Source organism: Castor canadensis, chromosome 16 (assembly GCF_047511655.1).
Source record: "Castor canadensis chromosome 16, mCasCan1.hap1v2, whole genome shotgun sequence".
Classification (NCBI taxonomy): Eukaryota; Metazoa; Chordata; class Mammalia; order Rodentia; family Castoridae; genus Castor; species Castor canadensis.
This window is the reverse complement of record NC_133401.1, coordinates 47,912,186-47,933,510: the sequence shown is the minus strand read 5'-3', so window position 1 is coordinate 47,933,510 and position 21,325 is coordinate 47,912,186. Positions and strand designations below refer to the sequence as shown.

Genomic DNA, 21,325 nt, shown 5'->3' with positions numbered 1-21,325 from the left:
CATGAGCAGACGTTCAGGTGTGGAGGCTCGCCAGATGAAAAACAGCACAAGAAATGACATCCGGTATCATTAGTTGTAATAAAACTAAGAGTTAGATCCACAGTTAAAGGTCATTACATGTCTATCGGAATGACTAGAATGAACAATGGTGGGAACACTGATGTGGAAAAACTGGATCCAACTGGGAGTGCAAAATGGTATTGCCACACTGAAAAATGAAAACGGTGATGGCCTGTAAAACTGAATTGTACTCTTGGCCCTTCATCCCAATGGAATGGAAACTTCTGTTCACACAAAAATGAATGTTCTTAGCTGCATTCACAACAGCCAGCAAACTGGCCATGCTACATGAGCTGTGGTGAACACATACCACAGAGAAAATGTACATGCAGAACGTGGGACGTGGTCCAGGGTGTGGTCCCAGAAGGTTACATACTGTGGCTTGCATGGATGAGATATTTTTTAAGAGACAAGGTTTGGGAAATGCAGACTATTTGTGGTTGCCAAGGCTCAGGGATAGGGAGGACCTGGTGGCGGTGGGAGAAGCAAAGTCTTTGGGGTGAATATCAGGGCCACAGATGGTGCCTGAGAACTCATCTCTGTGCCTCCAAGCAGAAAGAAGGTTGAGATTTGTTGCTTACCAGGGTACTTCTTGATAAGGTCCTCACACTTCCAAACACCCCCGGGGGAGATTTGCAGGAAAACTCATTTTACAGCTTCTATGGAAGATTTGCATCCCACAATCATTATCAAGGCAAGCAGTACTATAAAAAAAAAAACACCTGCTTGATTATATGATTAGTACCACAGAACTGCTCAAAGAACCCAGGCAAATCCCTCAGACTCTGCTAGATCCAAGGAGAGGATGACAGCTTTCTGGCTCTTCATACTTTTCCCCCACAGTGATTTTTGAAGAATAGGCATTTTCTTGATTATTTTAGGGATTTGCCAAGTTAGTTTCACCCACAATGCAAACTGTGCTCCATTCTGCACAATTGTCACCATCCGGATCCTGTTTGCAGGCCGCTGATAAGGATGCAGTAAGTGGTTTCCAAAAGGTCACGTATTACTTGACCCCACATTCACCATGTTTCCAGAATCCCAAGTAGGACTGTTAATTAAAGCAGATGCCATTCATTTCTATGCTGAGATTGTTTAATTTTTGTCCCCTCATATACTTAACCTTTGTGCCTTTTTGGAGAAGAGGAGAAAGTAATATTTTCTTTTCCTTTTCCTTATTTGTAATCACAATCACTCCTGCCAAGAGACTTCTCCTTGAAGTCATGTCAAGGAAAACAAAGAATGAGAAAGTCTGAACACCTCCCACCCAGCAGCTGCCCCTGTGTGGGCTGAGCACAGGCTGTCACAGTGCTCTGGCTCACAGTTACCAACTGGATTCTTGACTGCTGATCTTTCCTCTTTCCTCTGGCTTTAACTAAAAGTGATGGCATGGATTCCTAAAACAGCTCCAAACCGATGTGAAAAATCAGCGGAGACTTCAGTGGATGCCTGCTCACCCCTCCTTCCCCTTGGATCAAAGGTGTGCAGATCTTAACATAAAAACTTAAGAGGAAATCTAAAATTCCAGACAAGACCTAAAATTCTGAAATCACCATCTTCCTGCCCTTCGTTTTTCTGCAGCCATTAAACCCTTTGGTCCATGGCTTTCTTTGAAAAGAAGAATGACTGGCCTATGCTCTAGGAAAGTGCATGTATTTACACAAATATAATATTTTGTTTTATAATTTCAGGAGGCCTCAGAGTGGCTGAACTGCTTTAGCCAACCCGGGGCAGTACTGGTTGGTTAAAATAAAAATATAGGTGATCAAGAGAAGAAAATAATCAAGTAAATATGCTACATGTCTCTGTCTTGAATCCAAAATTCCTACACATGACAAAGAAGATTAAAAAAAATAGTAACTCTACACCTATGTAGAAGGAAAAGATTAGTGGACCAGAGACTGAAATTTTTCTTTCAGAAAATTTTCTTTCTTCAGAAAGAGCTGTACCCCATATCTACGCAATGAGGGTCTCTGGGGTGCCTGAGATGCACCAAGCCCAGCTGCTGGAGCAGCAGCCTGAGGTAATCCACCAGGTGATTGCCGAAGGCTGGCAGGAGGAGGAGCCAGGATGCTCAGCTGTTTCCTTCTACTCTTTCCCGTTGCCAAGGACCAGAGGCAAACAGTAGAGATATCTGCTCCTGGGTGGAAGAAGATGGTGGAAACTCTTGGGCTGCAGAGTCTGATCAGTACCTGGAAGCTGGAGGTTTCCAGGAAGAGAAGGTGCACCTCCGTCTAGAAGGTGACCAGAAGGTGACCAGAAGTTCACCTCACCCTGCAGGCAGTTAAGGGGGCTAGGAATACAGATATGGAACTAGAGAGGGAATTCGTTCAAATAAAAAGATGTACAACATATAAAGTCAACAATGGGCCTAGATAACTCCATTTTGTACCAACTCCTCCCTAACCCTGCTTATCTTTTTCAGAATAGACCCAGCTAGTAACTTCTTTGTTCTTCTGAAAAACCAGAGTACCCAGAAACTTTGAAGACATATCTCCAGGCCAAAGTGCATCCTGGTCAATAAGGATACCCATCCCATCATCTGTCAAAGGGATCCCAATGAGCTGGGTGCTGGTGACTCTTGCTTGTAATCCTAGCTACTCAGAAGGCAGAGATCAGTAGGATCATGGTTCAAAGCCAGCCCAGGCAAATAGTTCTAGAGACCTGATCTCAAAAAAAAAAACCCTCACAAAAAGGGCTGGTGGGGTGGCTAAAGGTGTAGACCCTGAGTTCAAGCCCCAGTACCGCAAAAAAAAACCAATGATTGCCCCTTCCACTCCCCCTATCCATGTTCCTATAACCCTGCCTTACAAAAACCCTTAAAACCTGAAGCCAATTACCCCACGGGGCCAATATTGTCTCTGGCGTTGGGCTCCTTTCCTCCCTTAGAAAGTGGGTAACACTTGGTCTCTGTTTTAACTCTGATCTTTGTGAAATCTTTCACACTCACACACTGGTCACATGACTAGGACCTAACACAACAGAAAGCCCTCTGTTTCAAAGTTCTGAAAAAAGCCAAGGGAGAATTCAAACACTAGAACTGCCCTTCAGAACTAATAGTTCACAAAGCAAATTAAGATTTAGATTGAGCACTGAGATTAGAATCAATATTCTTTACATCCTATGGGAAATTCAAAAGGAAAAGAAGGTGAAAAGTGAATTAACAGAGAAAGAATTCCATTTTATAGACCAGATAAAGGATGTTCTGAAAATATTCATTAATAGTAATTGAACAAATGCAAAAGAAACAAAAAGTCAACAGAAAAAATAGATAAGAATCAAAGAATATAAATTTAATTCACAAAAGGGAAAATAGCTTTCATATAATCAATTCTTGTGCATCCCCCATACTAAGGAACAAATTGAGAGTCAGCTTGCTCCCAGGTAGAGTGAAGGAGTCAAATAAACCTCTCCAGATCAGGCCTGAGGCATCCACACTGCTGGATACAGGCTGTCAGTGACTACAGGTGGCCTGTGAGAAAGGGTGTGTCTATGACCAAAGGCCACTGAAGAGCTGAAAACTGACCTCATCCTGAATTCTGTCTCCTCTGAAACTTTAATTCTCTTTGGCTTTATTTCTAATGTAAAGGGTGCAAAATTTTTAAGGCAAAAATGGTGAAGACCCCTAATATTTGTTTTCCAGAAGTTTCAGTTATTTCTCTAATTGATAAAGATAAAAGGGAACCAGGCAAGTGCTAAGAGCTGCAACACTACATTATAGATGTGGGGGACACAAGGTGTAGAGAAGTTAAAGACCCATGCGGTGCACCAATGCCAGGAGATGGCAGAAATTCCAGGTCTGAAAACTCTGCAACTCCAGGTCTGCTGGACCCAGCGTGATACTTTGAACAACTGTGCATTAGTGCTTTAGTTTACTGCGCGTTGGAGCTCTGTGTCTACAGAGGGAACACTATCCAGCTTCCTGAGGCTTACAGTCCGGTGGATAACCAGGACAGCTAAGCACACAACTGTGATGCAGTGACAAACTTCATGATGGGAAAAACCCCGGATGATTTTCAAACACATAGAAGTGAGTCCAAGTCCAGATGTCATTTTCAATTATGGCCGATTAACTCTGTAGATTAGAGAAGGATATAATAATAACAGCAAATCCACAGGCCAGAGAATTGCAACAGAAAGAAACTAGACCAGAAGCCATAGAACCAGAACCAGGTTTCTCTGTTAAGAGATGGTAGGCTTGTATAGTAAAGGATTAACCTCACCGAAGCCAGGCCGTGGTGACTCATGTCTGTAATCCTAGATACTTGGGAGGCTGAGATCAGGACGACTGTGGTACCAATGCCGCCCAGGCAAGATTGGGGTCGTGAGACCTCCACTTTAAAGAAGCTTGGTGTAGTGGTGTATCTGTCGCCTCAGTGACAGCAGGAAGGCTAAAATAGGAGGATCGTGGTCCATGCCAGGCAAAACCTGAGACTCTATCTCTGAATTAACCAGAGCAAAAAGGGCCAGAGTCTTGGCTCAAGCAGTAGTCCCTCAGTTTATATTAACCAATGTCCTCTCACTGTAAGGAACAGTGACTGTGAGTACAACAGGTTTCAGTGAATGCTGTGAGCACTTGCAGGGAGGTATTGAACCCGAGAGGTTCAAGTTCAGATTATTGAACTTACTATTGGAAGTGAGGATGGTCTTATAGATTTCCCTGACTTTCTGGTCTTTATTTAACTCACCAGAAAAATGGAGACTTAATCAAATCTGACCTGCTAGCCCTCCTACAAGGAATAATACAATTGAGACAATGTATTTGAAAGTGCTTTGTAACGCTTAAACAACAAAGGATCATTACCCCTGGTGCATTCTCTTCGAAGGCATTCTGAGTGAAAGTAACTTTTAGATAGCAGAGCTGTAGAGGTCTGCAGTTCAGTCTTTGGAATCCACCCAGATAATGGCTTTGATCTTCATGTCTATGAATTACCGAGCCTTTGGGCACGCTATTTAATTTCTAAGTTTCACATACCTAGCTATAAAATAGGACTAATAATATTTAGTTCACATGGTCATTGTAAGAATTAAACAAGACTCTAAATACTTAACACAGGTAGTTATTATTTCACTACCATTGTTTCTTACTATCATTAATCCATTGTCTGACTAGCTGTCGGGGAGAAAGGATGTATTGGCAAATTTTTGCATAAAAGCAACATGTCATTACTCTTTGGTTTGCATTAGTATTCTGGAATTGGTTAGTAAGTTACTATTTGGGAAATATTAATTACCTGCCTACATTAACAAAGTTAGTATAGCTTCAAACCTTAAATTACCACTAATTATCCTTAATTATGATTCCATGTTATATATCATTTTGGTTTTAGATGTATTTACATCTATTAATTGGCTGGTTTTGATTGGCTGATTAAGTTACTAATATTCCTCTTCAGGCTACTAATGATTAGATATGGATTCTAACAAGAACTTATAAAATTATATAATAAAATTAGACATAAAAATAAAACAGGCTTGGGAAAAATAGTACAAAGCTAGTATGTTTAAGAATAGCTTTAGTCACTGGACACTGGTGGCTCACACCTGTAATCCTAGCTACTCAGGAGGCAGAGATCAGGAGGTTCGAGATTCAAAGCCATCCCAGGCAAACAGTTCACGAGACCCTATCGTGAAGAAAACACTTCACAAAAGAGGTGGAGTGGCTCAAGGTGAAGGCTCTGAGCTCAAACCCCAGTACCACACACAAAAAAAAGCTGTAATCACTGGGTGTGGTTGCTCACACCTGTAATCCCAGCACTTGGGAGGCAGAGGCAAAGGCAGAAACCAGCTGTACCACATAGTGAGAGCCTGTCTAAAGAAAAAAGGAACAGGTTTAAAACTTTGGAGGACTTTACCATTTTTCCTTTCTTCTCTTAAAACCAATGTCCTTTTCCTACTTCCTGCCCCTTTTGAGAGAAGAAAGGAGCCATTTCCTGCACACTTCCTCTAGCTTCTCCATGCTAACTCCTTGCTGATAGTTTGACACTCTGCCATGCTGAGCCGGTCTCACCTCCCACGGAAGGACACCTGAGACTCTTTCTTGAGAACAGGCAGTGCACTCCGACGACTTTCATTTTACTGAGTTGAAACTGGAATGGAAAGTGATATTTTGACATAACTTCCAAGTCAGCTTATCGAAATGTAGGGCTTAAACACAGACTTTGTTTCTGGTTTCGTTTTAATTACTAAGGAGTGTATGAAACAGAGTATGAAAATATCGGCCCACACTTCTCTCTGCTAGTGCTCAGACCACCGCTGGGCCTCTCCCTCTAAGCCTTCCATCCTTTGTGGGGCAGTTACACCCTACTCCTCTTCCTATCTCTGAGTGGCAGCCTCTTCTCAGAGATTCTCCCATCTATGACTCACTCCTTCTTTCCCTGGCTTAGGCCTGGCACAAGTGAGGGAGGACAGAGGCTCCTCTTCTTCAGAGATGCCTGCTGGCAAGCAGACACTCTTCTTGCATCCACTGAAATGTGAATTGTGAGCCACGTCAGAGTCCCGTGACCTTGCTTTTCTACCAGGGTGTTTATTCTACAAACTGCATTCTCTGCCTTACAATTATATGAGACACTATATTTTGAGTCATCCCTAGTATCTTACGTTACCGTTTTCCTACTGATCAAGGACGTGGGGCCATTATAGAAAATTTGAAATATACTTAATGCTAGCTGGGCGTGGTGGCATATCCCAGCATGAGGGAGGCAGAGGCAGAAGGGATCAGGAATTCAAGGCCAGCCTGGGTGGAAGAGCAAGACTCTGTCTCCAAAAACCCAAATCAAAAACAAATAAAAGGGAAATGTACATCTTGCTGTTCAGAGACAGTAAAAATATTACCCACAATCTCACCAGCCAAGAGGACCCCCTTGCTCATATTTTGGGGTGTTTCTTTCCAAAACTCTACATTTCTTTGATATGCATACCTCAGACTAAATTATAAGTGCAATTTTGTGCTTTGGCTGTTTTTCATGTATTAGTCACTGTATCATCTAATTGAGAAGGGTTTTCACTTGAAAGAAGTGTCTCTTATGAGTGAGATGTGTGTTCAATGTACACCTTCTAAAATTACAACAACCCCAGGTGGGCACCAGTGGCTCATGCTTGTAGTTCCAGCTATTCAGGAAGCAGGAATCAGGAGGATCCTGATCTCAGCCCGGAGTCTCAAGTTCATAACTTTTAGAAGGTGAAAGTAGAATCTGATCTCTTTAGCATCATGATCCAGGAGTAATTGTAAAATAACACACATCTCATGGACCACAGATGTATACCCTTCTCAGTCTGTATTATTTATTGTAAGATCAAGTTTATAGAAAATTATCATATTAGAAGTAGACTCTAGTCAAATAATTTGAATAGAGTGATAATGGAGGCCTAAACATTAGAGGTATAAAAAGATCTACCCTGAAGTATTAAGTACAAGGCACCAGTAAGATAATTAAGACCAAACCAGAAATTGATATTTGGCCACGTATAATGACTAGAACAGCACATAGAACTGAAAATATCAACTGAGAGCTGATGGCCCATATCTATAATCCTAGCTATATTGATGGGCTAAGATTGGGAGTACTGTGGTTTGAAGTCAGATGGAGTTAAATGATCTTGAGACCCCATCTTAACCTCAACCAGCAGCTGGGTGCAGTAGTGCATGCCTGTCATCCCAAGTTATGCAGGACATGGAGATTAAGAGGATCTCAGTTCCAAGTCAGTGTGGACCAAAAAAAAAAAAAAGTTCAATGGAAAAAAAGCTGGGTATAGTGGTGTGCACCTGTCAACTCAGCTATGGTGGGAAGCTTAAAATAAGAGTATCTTAATCCAGGCCAGCCTGGGGTAAAAAGCAAACCTGATATCTAAAATAACCAGAGCAAAAGGGACCAGAGGAGTGGCTCAAGTGGTAGAGCACCTCCTGCCTAGCAAGCACAAAGGCTGGAGTTCAAACCCCGGTAGTGTCAATCAAACATAAAAACAAAAGAAATTAATATCTCTCAGGTATAGACATCAATTTACAGTGTGGTCCCAAATAAATAAATAATTTATGTCTAAAAAGTACTTCATAGTGAAGATTCTGTTTATCCTGTGTATCACATCCTTGTGTACATCACATCAGGTGCTCTGGGAAGCAGATGCCAAGATGGAATTAGAACCTCAAGAGATTTATTGGGGAAAGTGCAGATGAAGGAAAGTGCGAGAGGCAGGAACAGTCTTCAGGCTGATGCAGAACTGACACCTGTGGGGGATAACTTGTCTTTCCTTTAAAGAAATAGCAACCCAGGTAAATTCACATTAAAGTGGCAGCTCCTTATGCTTGCTTAACTCATGGCTTCCTGGAATGTTAAATGTTCACCTTGCCCTTTCCCAGGTAAATTCACCTTGAAACAGACCTTATCTATAGTCAATTGAGAAAGACTGTGAAACCTGACTCCTACGAACAGGAGAAGAGGGCAGTGTTGCATCAGGGATAAAAACCTGAGTGGACTTCCCACTCGGTGTGGTTGCTGATCAGATCTACATGGTGGCACACCATTCTGCAGATGTAAAAGTGTTTACCTTTTTGACTGATTCCTGAGTCTTATTCCTGAGTCAATTTGGAGGCTCATCTGGGATATCCTCTTTGCCACAAGGCATCCAAGGACCTCTGTCTTGGGAGAGACACATCCCTCCTCTGTTTAGTGGCTCCCTGGGATTGGCAAATCATTCCCCTGGGGCCCATTAAAGACCCAAGAGGTTAAAGGTGGAGTCTACAGCAACATGGGAAAGGGACGTAACAAGTACCATAGCAACCAGGTAACTGTGCACAGACCAAGATAGGACAAAGTGAGGTGCAGATTCCTGGTCCAAGGTTTCGACTTTCCTTGAGGGATCTGGCCAGAAGTGGAGAAAGTGATTTCAGGTTGTATGCAAGAAATCTCCAGAAAATGGGGGGGGGGGTTAAGCATACAAAGTGATAAAAAGATGTGCAGGGATATCTGAGAACGGGAAACAAAAAATCAACTAATTTTTTGTTTTTGTTTTTGTTTTGTAGTACTGGGGCTTGAACTCAGGGCCTATATCTTGAGCCACTCCACCAGCCCTTTTTTGTGAAGGATTTTTAGAGATAGAGTCTCGCAAACTATTTGCTTGGGCTGGCTTCCAACCACAGTCCTCCTGATCTCTGTCTCCTGAGTTGCTAGTATTATAGGCATGAGCCACTGGCACCCGATTTCTCAACTACTGAGAAACTGAAGAAGGACAGAAAATTGGGCAAAGATGAAATTTCCCCAGACATCTCCCTGGGAATTATGTTTACTGTTCTGGGAAGAAAATCCCCAGACAGAGGGCAGGAAAAAACAAATGATGATAAAATACTGCAGTTTTATTTGGACACAAGGACCTGTACTCAAACCAGCAGTATGTTGGGTCCCATAGTTGTGCAAAGTATGAGTCCAGTGAAGATGGGTCTGTCAGATACTAATAGAATATGTAAATGATAGGAGTCTAGTTACTCAGGAGGAAAATGATTACACCCTCTGTTGGAGACATGGACCAGTCACTCTCATTGAAAGTAAAGAGTGAAAGAAAAGTGACATCAAAAGAAAAATGGGTAGTAAGGAAAAAAAAGAAAAGAAAAATGGGACCCCCTTAGTTGTCTGCCTCCCATTCCATATGCACCTAGTGCTGAGAACCCATCCCATAGGGAAGTCCCTCAGGCAATGGACCCACAGGATGAAATCGACCTGAGGATGATCTTGGGACAGATATGAAAGTGGGAGCCACCAGAACTCTTGTATCCAACCATACCAAAGCTCAGGAAGGAATTAGAACAATGTAAAAAGGATGTTTGTAATTTCCCCTTTCCTCCTACAAAACCTTCCCCTGAGTGATTATATTCTTTATGGGAAATTCCTTAGGAGGAGGGGGAATAGGGTTTGTAAATGCTCTGCTCACAAGTTCAGAGGTCAGAGATTTTTAAAAGGAGTTAAAATCATTCCTGGAGGATCCCCAGGGTCTGGCAGATCAACTAGATCAATTCTTAGGACCTCAATTATATATGTTGCTGAATTAATGCCTAGTCTAGGTATCCTATTCTCTGCGGAAGTAAAGGAGATGCTTAGAAGGGCCATTATGACAATATGGGAAAGAGACCCTGCTAGACCCAGAGTTCCCCCAGGTGATGTAAAGTTTCAATAATAATAATAATGTGACCCACCAAGATCATATGAGAGACCGTCAGGAAATAATAATCAAAGGAATTAGGGAGGCAGTCTTGATCTCAGAACCTAACTAAGGTGTTTAATATCCAGTAAGGAAAGGAGGAAGGTCCTTCAAAATTCCTCACCAGGTTGAAAAAGCAAATGAGAAAATACTCAGGGTTGGACCCTGAGAACCCTATGGGCCAGGGACTCTTGAAGCTATGTTTTTGTTGCTAACACCTGTCCTAGTATTTCAAAGAAATTATAAAAACTAGAAAATTGGAACCAGAGGGGTTTGGAGGAACTTTTAAGGGAAGCTCAGAAGGTTTATGTAAAAAGGGACGAAGAAAAGTAAAATCAAAAGCCTAAATTAATGGTGACTACAGTAGGGAGCACAGTGGATAAAAAGGTAGGCCAATTGTTTCAGGGCCAGAGACAAACACATGTAAATTTAAGGCTCCAAGTCCACATATGCAGCCTGAAACTAGAAGAGAAAATAAGCTATAAATGTGGTAAGAACAGGACACTTTAAGAGAGAATGTCCAGATTGGAAAAGGGAGGAAAAGATGATGCCTCTTACATCTTTTGAGGAAGACCAGAGGAGTCAGGGGCTCTTCTTCTGTGGATCCTACCAGGAGCCCTTGATAAATTTGGAGGGGGGACCCAACCAAGAGGAGTCTTCTGAGCAGATTCAGGTGCAGCTCATTATGTCCCCACTGGCACTCAGCTATCTGATTCAAAGTTAATAGTTTTGGGAGTAAAGGGAGAAAGATTTAATACTCTCATGTTTAAAAAGACATTGGTTAAATACAAAGAAAGAAACACAGAGAGGATCCAAGATGGTGACTAGGGAACAGAAGCAGACAGCATCAGCTCTGTGACTCCAAAACTTCGCTGAGACACTGGAGACACACTTGGCAGAAGTAAAGCAACAAGGAGAGTCAAAACTTCAACACCCTGAACCCCTAGCCCATGGAAGTTTCTCCACGCCACGTTACACTGAGAAAACAGGAGAGCTGCCACCACTGCCAGATGCCAGCTCCAAACCTGCTTGGGAGACATTTGGCATACCAATCGGGTGAGCACCATGCATCACATGGTGTTCCCCCAGCCACCCCTGTGATAAACCAGCATAGCCCCCTGAGCAGACTGACCCCCCCTGCCCCACAAAAAAAAAACTGAACAATAAACAAGGAACTGAAAACTAACACACAACAGAGAGACAGAGTTGCTGAAAGTGCACTGGAGAAGTGGGGAGAAGCAAGGAGCTGATCTCCGTGTGAACTTTTAGTGAACAAAGGCTGGAAAGGCAGAAGGGCCAACAGCAGGTGTGTGATAAGCCGCTGCCTAAAATAGGGCAGGTAGCAGTCCACAAAGCTCATCTCCTGAGCCAGTGAGCAACATCCAAAGTAAAATGACACTGCAAAATTGAAAAATAATCAGCAAACTATCACAACACACTGACAGCAGGGGGCCGGCTGACAGTTCACTGACCTTGCCTCACAAACACAACAAGGGGATTGGACTATGAGCACATGATAAAAGTGAGAGCACACAAGGGAGGGGTGAGGATAGGTAAGACACCTAAAAAACTAGCTAGCATTTGTTGCCCTTAATGCAGAGAAACTAAAGCAGATACCTTAAAGCAACTGAGGCCAATAGGAAAAGGGGACCAGGAACTAGAGAAAAGGTTAGATCAAAAAGAATTAACCTAGAAGGTAACACCCATGCACAGGAAATCAATGTGAGTCAATGCCCTGTATAGCTATCCTTATCTCAACCAGCAAAACCCCTTGTTCCTTCCTATTATTGCTTATACTCTCTCTACAACAAAATTAGAGATAAGGGCAAAATAGTTTCTGCTGGGTATTGAGGTGGGGGAGCGTGAGGGGGTGGAGTGGGTGGTAAGGGAGGGGGTGGGGGCAGGGGGGAGAAATGAACCAAGCCTTGTATGCACACATGAATAATAAAAGAAAAATGAAAAAAAAAAAAAAACTGACCTTGCCTCAGAGAAAGGGGGCAAGGCAAAGAAACAAGCCCCCAGTAATCAAGTACAGTGAAAACCCAACTCCAAAGCAGAACAGGTGGTGGGCTACAGAGCAGATTCCAGAACCTCCTGAGGACAACATACAAACTTAAACTGCCACACCCCACTGAGGGGGGAGCTGACCAAGCAGCTGCCTTTGAAAGAAGAAAAAAAAAAAAAAACCAGACACTACTTAACCACCAGGCAAGACTACGACAGAGATTCGCTGAAATACCAACACCAGGATTGGATACAGTAGGAGTAACACCAGAACTTAAACTAAGACTGAAATTCTATTGTTCTTGAACCTGGAAATTTTTTTTTGTTTGCTTGTCTGTTTGTTTGTTTGTTTGTTCTGTTTCTTGTTTGTTCATCTCTCCATGTTGATTTCTTTGGTGTTTTTTTTTTTTTTTGGTTAGTTTTGCTATTGTGAATTAGTTAATACTAAATTACACCCAGACCAGGGGCAGAAATAGCACACACACACACTTAGCTACAAACCCATCACAGCCACAAAACAAAATTAAACCAAGGGAAAGGAAACAGGTGACTGGAACCACCAACTAGCCTATCAAGAACATAGTTGCACAGTATCAAGTGGAGCAATGGGAAGATGAAAAAGGAATGGAAACCATTCTCCCCCCAAAAATAATTAAACACATGATTCAGAGGGAAATGAAGAGAACAGATACCCCGTTCCAGACTCCAACAAAACAAAGATAAACAATGCCAAGGAACCCAACAATGCCCACAAGAACATTCTCAAAAGAAGAAATCCTGCAAATAATCTCTGAGAATATCATGGAGATGTTACTACATGAGGTTAACCAAAACATACAAGAGGCACTCAAGAAATTTCAAGACACCAAAAATAAAGAATACGAGATGACATAGAAACAAATAAGTGAACTAATAAGAGCCTTAAATAAACACCAAAGTGAAATAGAGAACACTACAAATAGAGACATAAATGAATTAAAGATGAAAATAGACAATATTAAAGAGGAAGTGACCCATGATATGGAAAACCTAAGAAAAAAAATGAAACAAAAATACAAAACACATGGAAGGCCATTCCAGAAGACTAGAACAAGAAGAAGATAGAATCTCAGAACTTGTAGATAAAATGGAAATTAAAGGAAAATTGAAAAGCTATTAGTCAAACAACTCAAGACCTGTGAAAGGAATATGCAAGAACTCACCAACTCCATCAAAAGACCAAACCTGAGAATCATGGGCATTGAAGAAGGAGAAGAGGTGCAAGCAAAAGGAATTCATAATATATTCAACAAAATAATAACAGAAAATTTCCCAAAACTAGAGAAAACTATGCCCACTCAGATACTGGAAGCCTCCAGGACACCAAACACACTTGACCAAAATAGAACTACCACACAACATATTATCATTAAAACAACAAGCACAGAGAATAGAGAAAGAATATTGAAGGCTTTAATAGAGAAAAAACAAGTAACATACAAAGGTAAACCCATCAAAATCACAGCAGATTTCTCAACAGAAACCTTAAAAGCAAGAAAAGCATGGAGTGAGATATTCCGAGCACTGAATGAAAACAACTTCAACCCTAGGATACTCTACGCAGCAAAACTATCATTCAAAATAGATGGAGCAATAAAAGTCTTCCATGATGAACAGAAACTAAAACAATATATGATCACCAAGACACCACTACAAAAGATTCTCCAAGGAATTCACACAGAAAATGAAAGCAAACAAAACCATGAGAGGACAGGCAGTCCCAAACCATAGGAGAAGAAAAGACAAGGAATCAGAGAGTAACATTGATTCAGTTGCACACAGTCAAACCCTTAAACAACAAAAACAACTAGATGACAGGAATCACCAACTACCTATCAATATTAAAACTGAATGTTAATGGACTTAACTACCCCATCAAAAGAAACTGGCAAACTGGAGTAAAAAGGAACACCCAACAATCTTGTTTACAGGAGACCCATCTCATTGACAGAAACAAGCACTAGCTTTGGGTGAAAGGCTGGAAGAAGATTTACCAAGCCAATGGCCCCTGAAAACAGGCAGGAGTTGCAATACTTATCTCAGACAAAGTAGACTTCAAACCTACATTGATCAAACAAAATAAAGAAGGACATTCCATAAAAATAAAAGGGGAAATACTCTAAGGGGAAATAACAATTATCAACCTATATGCACCCAACATCAATACACCCAATTTCATCAAACATACTCTGAAGGACCTAAAAGCATATATAGACTCCAACACAGTAGTAGTGGGAGACTTTAATACCCCTCTATCACCAGTAGATAGGTCATCCAAACAAAAAAATCAATAATAGAACTAAATCACACCATAGATCAAATGAACCTAGCTGATGTCTACAGAATGTTTCATCCAACTTCCATACAATATACATCCTTCTCAGCAGCCCATAGAACTTTCTCCAAAATTGATCATGTCTTAGGGCACAAAGCAAGCCTCAGTAAATATAAGAAAATAGAAATAATCCCATGCATTCTATTTGATCACAATGCATTAAAACTAGAACTCAACAACAAAAATAACAGTAGAAAACATGCAAACAATTGGAAGCTGAACAACACATTGCTCAATGATCAGTGGGTCATTGATGAAATGAAAAAGGAAATTAAAAGGTTCCTGGAAGTTAATGAAAATGAAAACACGACCTACCAGAACCTATGGGACACAGCAAAGGCAGTCCTAAGAGGAAAGTTTATAGCCATGAGTGCATATATTAAAAGGATAGAAAGATCTCAAAACAATGACCTAATGCTACATCTCAAACTCCTAGAAAAACAAGAACAAGCAAAACCAAAAACAAGCAGAAGGAGAGAAATCATAAAAATAAGGGCCAAAATTAATGAAATAGAAACAAACAAAACACATACAAAGAATCAATGAAACAAAAAGCTGGTTCTTTGAAAAAATAAACAAGATTGACAGACCCCTGGCAAACCTGACTAAAATGAGGAGAGAAAAAACCCAAATCAGTAAAATCAGAAATGCAAAAGGGGAGATAACAACAAACACCATGGAAATCCAGGAAAACATCAGAGACTACTTTGAGAACCTATATTCCAGTAAATTTGAAAATCTTGAAGAAATGGACAAATTTCTAGATATTTATGACCACCCATATATGGAAACAATTCCATTTATAATAGCCTCAAAAAAAATCAAATACCTAGGAGTAAACTTAACAAGGGATGTGAATGACCTCTACAAGGAGAACTACAAACTGCTGAAGAAAGAGATTGAGGAAGACTATAGAAAGTGGAGAGATCTCCCATGCTCATGGATTGGTAGAATCAACATAGTAAAAATGTCTATACTCCCAAAAGCAATCCACATGTTTAATGCAATTCCCATCAAAATTCCAATGACATTCATCACAGAGATTGAAAAACTTACTCTAAAGTTCATTTGGAAACACAAGAGACAGCAAATAGCCAAGGCAATACTCAGCAAAAAGAGCAATGCTGGAGGTATCACAATACCCGACTTCAAACTGTATTACACAGCAATAGGAATTAAAAACAGCATGGTACTGGCACAAAAACAGATATGAAGACCAGTGGAACACAATAGAGGACCTGGATATGAATCCTCACAGCTATGCCCACCTCATTTTTGACAAAGGTGCAAAGACATACTATGGAGAAAAGACAGCTTCTTCAATAAATGTTGCTGGGGAAAGCGGTTATCTGCCTGCAAAAAACTGAAACTAGATCCATGTCTATCAGCCTATACTAGTATCAACTCAAAGTAGATTAAGGACCTTAATATCAGACCTGAAACTCTGAAGTTAGTACTGGAAAGAGCAGGGAATACTCTGGAAGCAATAGGTATAGGCAAGGACTTCCTCAATAGAACCCCAGCAGCACAGCAGCTAAGAGAAAGGATGGACAAGTGGGACTTCATAAAATGAAGAAATTCAAATGGCCAAAAAAACCACATGAAAAAATGCTCACATCCCTGGCCATAAAGGAAATGCAAATCAAAACCACAGTAAGATTCCACCTCACCCCTGTTAGAATAGCCATCATCAAAAACACCACCACCAACAGGTGTTGGCGAGGATGCGGGGAAAAAGGAACCTCTTACACTGCTGGTGGGAATGCATCTGGGGGGAGACAAAGTGGGTATTCATGGAGGACTGAGAAACTTACCAATTCACATTGAACTTAAAAATAAAAATGAGGTAGTAGGGAGGCAGTATCCTGTTCCTAAAGAAGGCAACAGTGACTTCAACCAGTAACTGAGGGTTTGCTTAAGTGTGTCCTACTTGAAGCATGCATGTCCCCTTATAATACCTCTGTCCTCCCTATTAAGAAACCAGATGGAACTTACAGATTAGTACAAAACTTAAGAGTAATTAACCACCTTGTCCAGAGTAGGCACCCAGTTGTCCACAACCCATATACCCTATTAAGCAAAATACCTCATGAGCACCGGTGGTTTAGTATAGCAGACCTACATGACACCTTTTGGGCCTGCCCCTTGGCTAAAAGTAGCAGGGACCTATTTGCCTTTGAATGGGAGAACCCAGAAACAGGTAGGAAACAACAGTTTAGATGAACGGTGCTACCACACTGTTACTGAGTCACCAGTTATTTGGACAAATCCTCAAACAGATCTTAGAATAGTTCAAGGTACCACCCCAGGAGTGTGATAGCATGCATGCAGAAGGCAAGAGAAGGAGGTCCATACTGATCTGGGTGAAAACATGACACCCTATCTCAAAAATTATGAAAGCAGAAAGGGCGGGGGTATAGAGTGCCTGCCTAGTAAGTGTGAGGCATTAAGTTAAACCCCAGTACCACCAGCACCACCAAAAAAAAAAGTTTCCTTGATATGTGAGTCTTCATTGTAAGAAAACACAAATTTTCAAATCAAAATCTGCCAACCATATCCATTCACACCTTCTGCCTGAGACACCCAAGAAATTTGCTACAAGAAACAGCAAGTTAGAAAATACCACTGATGGAACTGAGTCAGTGCAAAGTTCTCTGAGTATAGCCCTGTGATGAAGCAGGCATCACATGCTTCCCACTGTTGGGTCTCCCCACAGTTGTGTCTCCCCACTGTTGGGTCTCCCCACTGTTGGGGTTCAGAAGACAATACCCCTGAAGTGTGGTGCTTCCATATGCTGAACTGGAGAAACAGTGTGGGAACTAAGATCTCTGGGACCTTCCCCCATGCCCAGTCTGTATCATCTTTGATCCTCTCTCTTATCTAACTATATTTGTATAGTCAGATAATACCTCTCCAGAAGGAAGGTATTTGCTGTGAAATGTCATTTACAGCAAGGATTAACCATCAGAGAAGAGACTGAAACAAAACACCACATCTAGAGCCCAAAGGCCTTTGTATGGTTTTGGGGCCCATGCATTTCCCCTAAAAATCATTCACTACCCCTCTAAACGTATCTACAGACCTTACTTCCTTCTCCCCTCTGAAGAGATTATCAAAGCCTCAAACATCTGGCCCTTGCCATGTTTCACATTTTATGTAGATCCCCTGCATATACACATGTTAATAATTTGTATGCTTTTTCTCCTGTTTATCTGTCTATTGTCAGTTTATTTCTGCAGCCCCTATGTGACCAAAAGCCTGCACCCAAATCCTCAGATAGTATTACTCTCTCACCAGATGCAACACACAGCAACACAAGAATCTGCACCTTTAGATGTTTATGCAGAGAAGAGAGACCTGGCAGGTCCTGAGTACACTTAGCACCCAAGCACAAAGAAGCTCAGGCAGGAGGCAGAGAGAGGCCAGCTGAGAGCACAATTACCCTGTTTTCAGGTTGCTTCTGTTTTGTCTTATATTCATTGTATGATATATGAATAACAGGTCACTCTCCTGAGCCTTTAACCCAATGCTATCATATTTTGATTTTTTTACTTTCTGAAAGTTTCAATATGATAGCATATATATTTAATGCAAGTATATACATGTTTGTGAATTTATATTCGGTCCTGCAGACCTCTGGGTGACTATCAAATGATCAAGTTCTATTTTCTTTTGTTACAACTTCAACTGATAACACATCAATGATGCATAAACCTAGGCACTATGTTTAGTTTACTAAACATAGTAAACTATGTTTATCTATACTATCTTTTTTATTTAAAATTCTCAACTGAGGATAGACTATATCTGTTCATCTATTCTTGTTCCTTTTAGTTTTTATTTTAGGATTTTATTCTTCCCTTAAATGTATGTTTTGAGCTAGCTCAGTAATTCATTATTTGCATACACAAAAAAGGACTCTTGCTGTTGTATATTTTTAGCATCATAACATTCCATAATGCATGTACAAATACCAATGAATTTCACAATGTGCTTCTTGTACACAATTAGAAGTACTGCTTCTGGCAATTTTTTTGGTGGTATTGAGGTTTAAACTCAGGGCTTTGCTTGCTAGGCAGGTGCTCTACCCCAGCCCTTTTTGCTTTCATTTTTTTAAGAAATAGGCTTACATGTTTCTACTAGGGCAGGCCAAGATCACAATTCTCCTATTTAGGCATCTGCTAGTTGGGAAGTCAGGCACATGCCACCACAGCCAGCTTTATTGGTTGAGATGGGATCTCACTAACTTTTTGCCCAAGTTGGCCTCAAAGTGATCCTCCCAATCCAAGTAACTAGGAATATAGGCATGAGCCACCATCCCCACCTCCTTTTTGTAATTTTTGATAGTCTCCTTTGAATTTTCCAATGAAAGGCTCATAAAACTGGCAAAAAAGTAAAATGTTTCTTTATCCCTTTTATTTGTAATTAGTTTTTCCTTCTCAACTATCATCAGGATTTTTGAACTATAGCTGAGGCTTTACTTTTCTAATCATCAAGGAGAGACCTTGAGGAGGGCTGAGGCAGGTGGGCTGCAGTTGATGGAGAGGAGGAGTGGGAGAAGAACAGAGACAACTTGGGGAGGATGGGAGGATGGGAGGATGGGAGGATGAGAGGATGGGAGGATGGGAGGATGGGAGGATGGGAGGATGAGAGGATGGGATGACTTGAAGTTGGGTGGGGTGGGACCCTCCCACCCCACCCAACTTCAAGTCAGTGCTGGTCCCACCCCACCCAACTTCAAGTCAGTGCTGGAGAGGAATGGGAGAAGAAAGGTGAATTGAACAGAGAATGGGGGTGCCATGGGGGTGTCATGGGGGTATGGGAGGACCAGCAGCTGGGAAGTAGGAGACCGTACTAGACCCTGCTGGGTGGGGGCAGATACACCATCAGGATGCGGGACCTTCAAGGAAGGTGTGTATGTGTGTGTGTGGGTATAGGGTGGCTGTCTGGAGGGCTGGATAGGGGATACCGGAAGTGATTTCTAAACTTTGAAAGTCTGGGGCAGCAGTGTGTGGAGTCACGAAGAGGACTGTAATGTGCTGTCCCCTACTGCTCATCCCTCGCCCACCTCAGGAGCCCTGGGGTCAGGATCCTCCGGTTGAGGGTCTACACTGCAGGAGGGAACTGAGCAGCAACAGGAGTGCGGTGTCAGGTCAGCCAGGTAACTAGAATTTTGTAATGGATGCCATGAACTGGTTAACGTAAAGCTGCTTCGCACCCAGCAGGAGCGGTTAGAATTGGTCATTGTGACTTCACCTATCCCACAGTGCTAGCACTGGAGCTGGCTACGCCCCTTTCCAGTTCATATTCCTCACTGGCCAATGGGATGGGAGACTTTAGGCCACGCCCATGTTCCACGTTGCCTGTATCTCCAGGGGTCTTTGTCCTCCAGCTCACACTGCTGTGAGTAGTCGTGGGGCTTGGTAGAGCCTAGCAATTGTGTTTATGGTAATGATGTCAGAAGAAATCCGACAGAGCAAATTGGCTGCAGCCAAAAAAAATACTTAGAAAGTACCAACAAAGAAACAACCCTGGAGCGAAGAAAAAGAACAAAATTCAACACAGCAGTGACTTTGAAACACCTACTGCCAGCCATTGTCACTCACCTGAGCATATTCAGGCCATTCTAAAGGTCCCAGTGTCTGACCGTAATGATACCAATGAGGCAGCGCTGCCCCCATTGGACAAGTCGAAGGTACCCAAAGACCGCGCAACTTCCTCACCAACGATCTGCAGCTAACACTGTCACCTACCAGTGTCCTTTCACCACAACATGCCAGAACCATGCTAACAATGGCCCTACTATTGTAGACAAAAATAAGATTTCAACTGAGAACCTACATCTTTCTCAACAGCGTGGGTCAGCGTCTACACCCTACACCAACAGGGAGGCCTCACATCTGCCTTTGATGGGAACAACTGGAGAGCCAGTATCAACCTCTAGTGGTAGCCCTGGACTCCAGCTACTTAACAAATGACCAACTCAGGAAGGAACTAGATGAGTTGAAGCAACTTCATTAAGATACAGTGCATCAACTAAAGAGAAGTCGGAATGCCAGCAGGCACTGGAGGAAGAACAAAGAAATCTGAAGGATCAGCTGCAGGTCCATGTTTGGACCATAGAAATCCTAGCCTCTGAGAAGGCTGATTTACAAACAGCCCTGGCCCTGGCGCAGCAGGCAGTGTAGCAGAAAGAAGTGGAGTCTAAACATCTTGCCTGCCACCTGTGGTCTTCTGCACAAGCAGAAGTTGGAACAGACCCTGTCAGCCATCACCGCACCCCAAAGGGAGGCAAAGAAGTACAGTAAAGAACTATGAGAGAGATGCTCTTAAGTGGGAGCTATAGAAGTCCAACAAGCTGTCTGAAGACCAGGAACAGCTAAGCTCAGAACTGCTAAAGGTGAAGGCTGCCATGCAGCTGGGACTGGAGGAGCTGCAGAGGAAGATGGAAATGTTCAAGTCCAATCTGGCAGTAATGGGGAGCCAACTGGGGGAGCCGCCGCCTCCACAGCTCCCAGCAGGACCATCGGAGGCAAAACAGCTGCTGCAAGTGGAGGCCCAGCAGTTGCAGAAAGAGCCAGAGAACCCAGCAGCACAGCTGCGGGATAATGAGTGCCTAAGTCACCTTAATCAGGAACAAGGCACATGGCTGAGATCTGGAACCAACAGAATGAAGATCGAAAGATGATTCTCCAAACC

General features: G+C 42.1%; 1 long non-coding RNA gene across 1 annotated transcript in view; it reads right to left on the bottom strand.

Moving 5' to 3' along the window:
- LOC141418087 (uncharacterized) overlaps window positions 1-21,325 on the bottom strand; it is a 115,049-nt gene that overhangs the window by 68,084 nt on the left and 25,640 nt on the right. Inside the window, exon 2 of the long non-coding RNA XR_012442725.1 lies at window positions 642-764. This is a non-coding gene — a long non-coding RNA (uncharacterized lncRNA). The remainder of the gene's footprint in view (window positions 1-641; window positions 765-21,325) is intronic.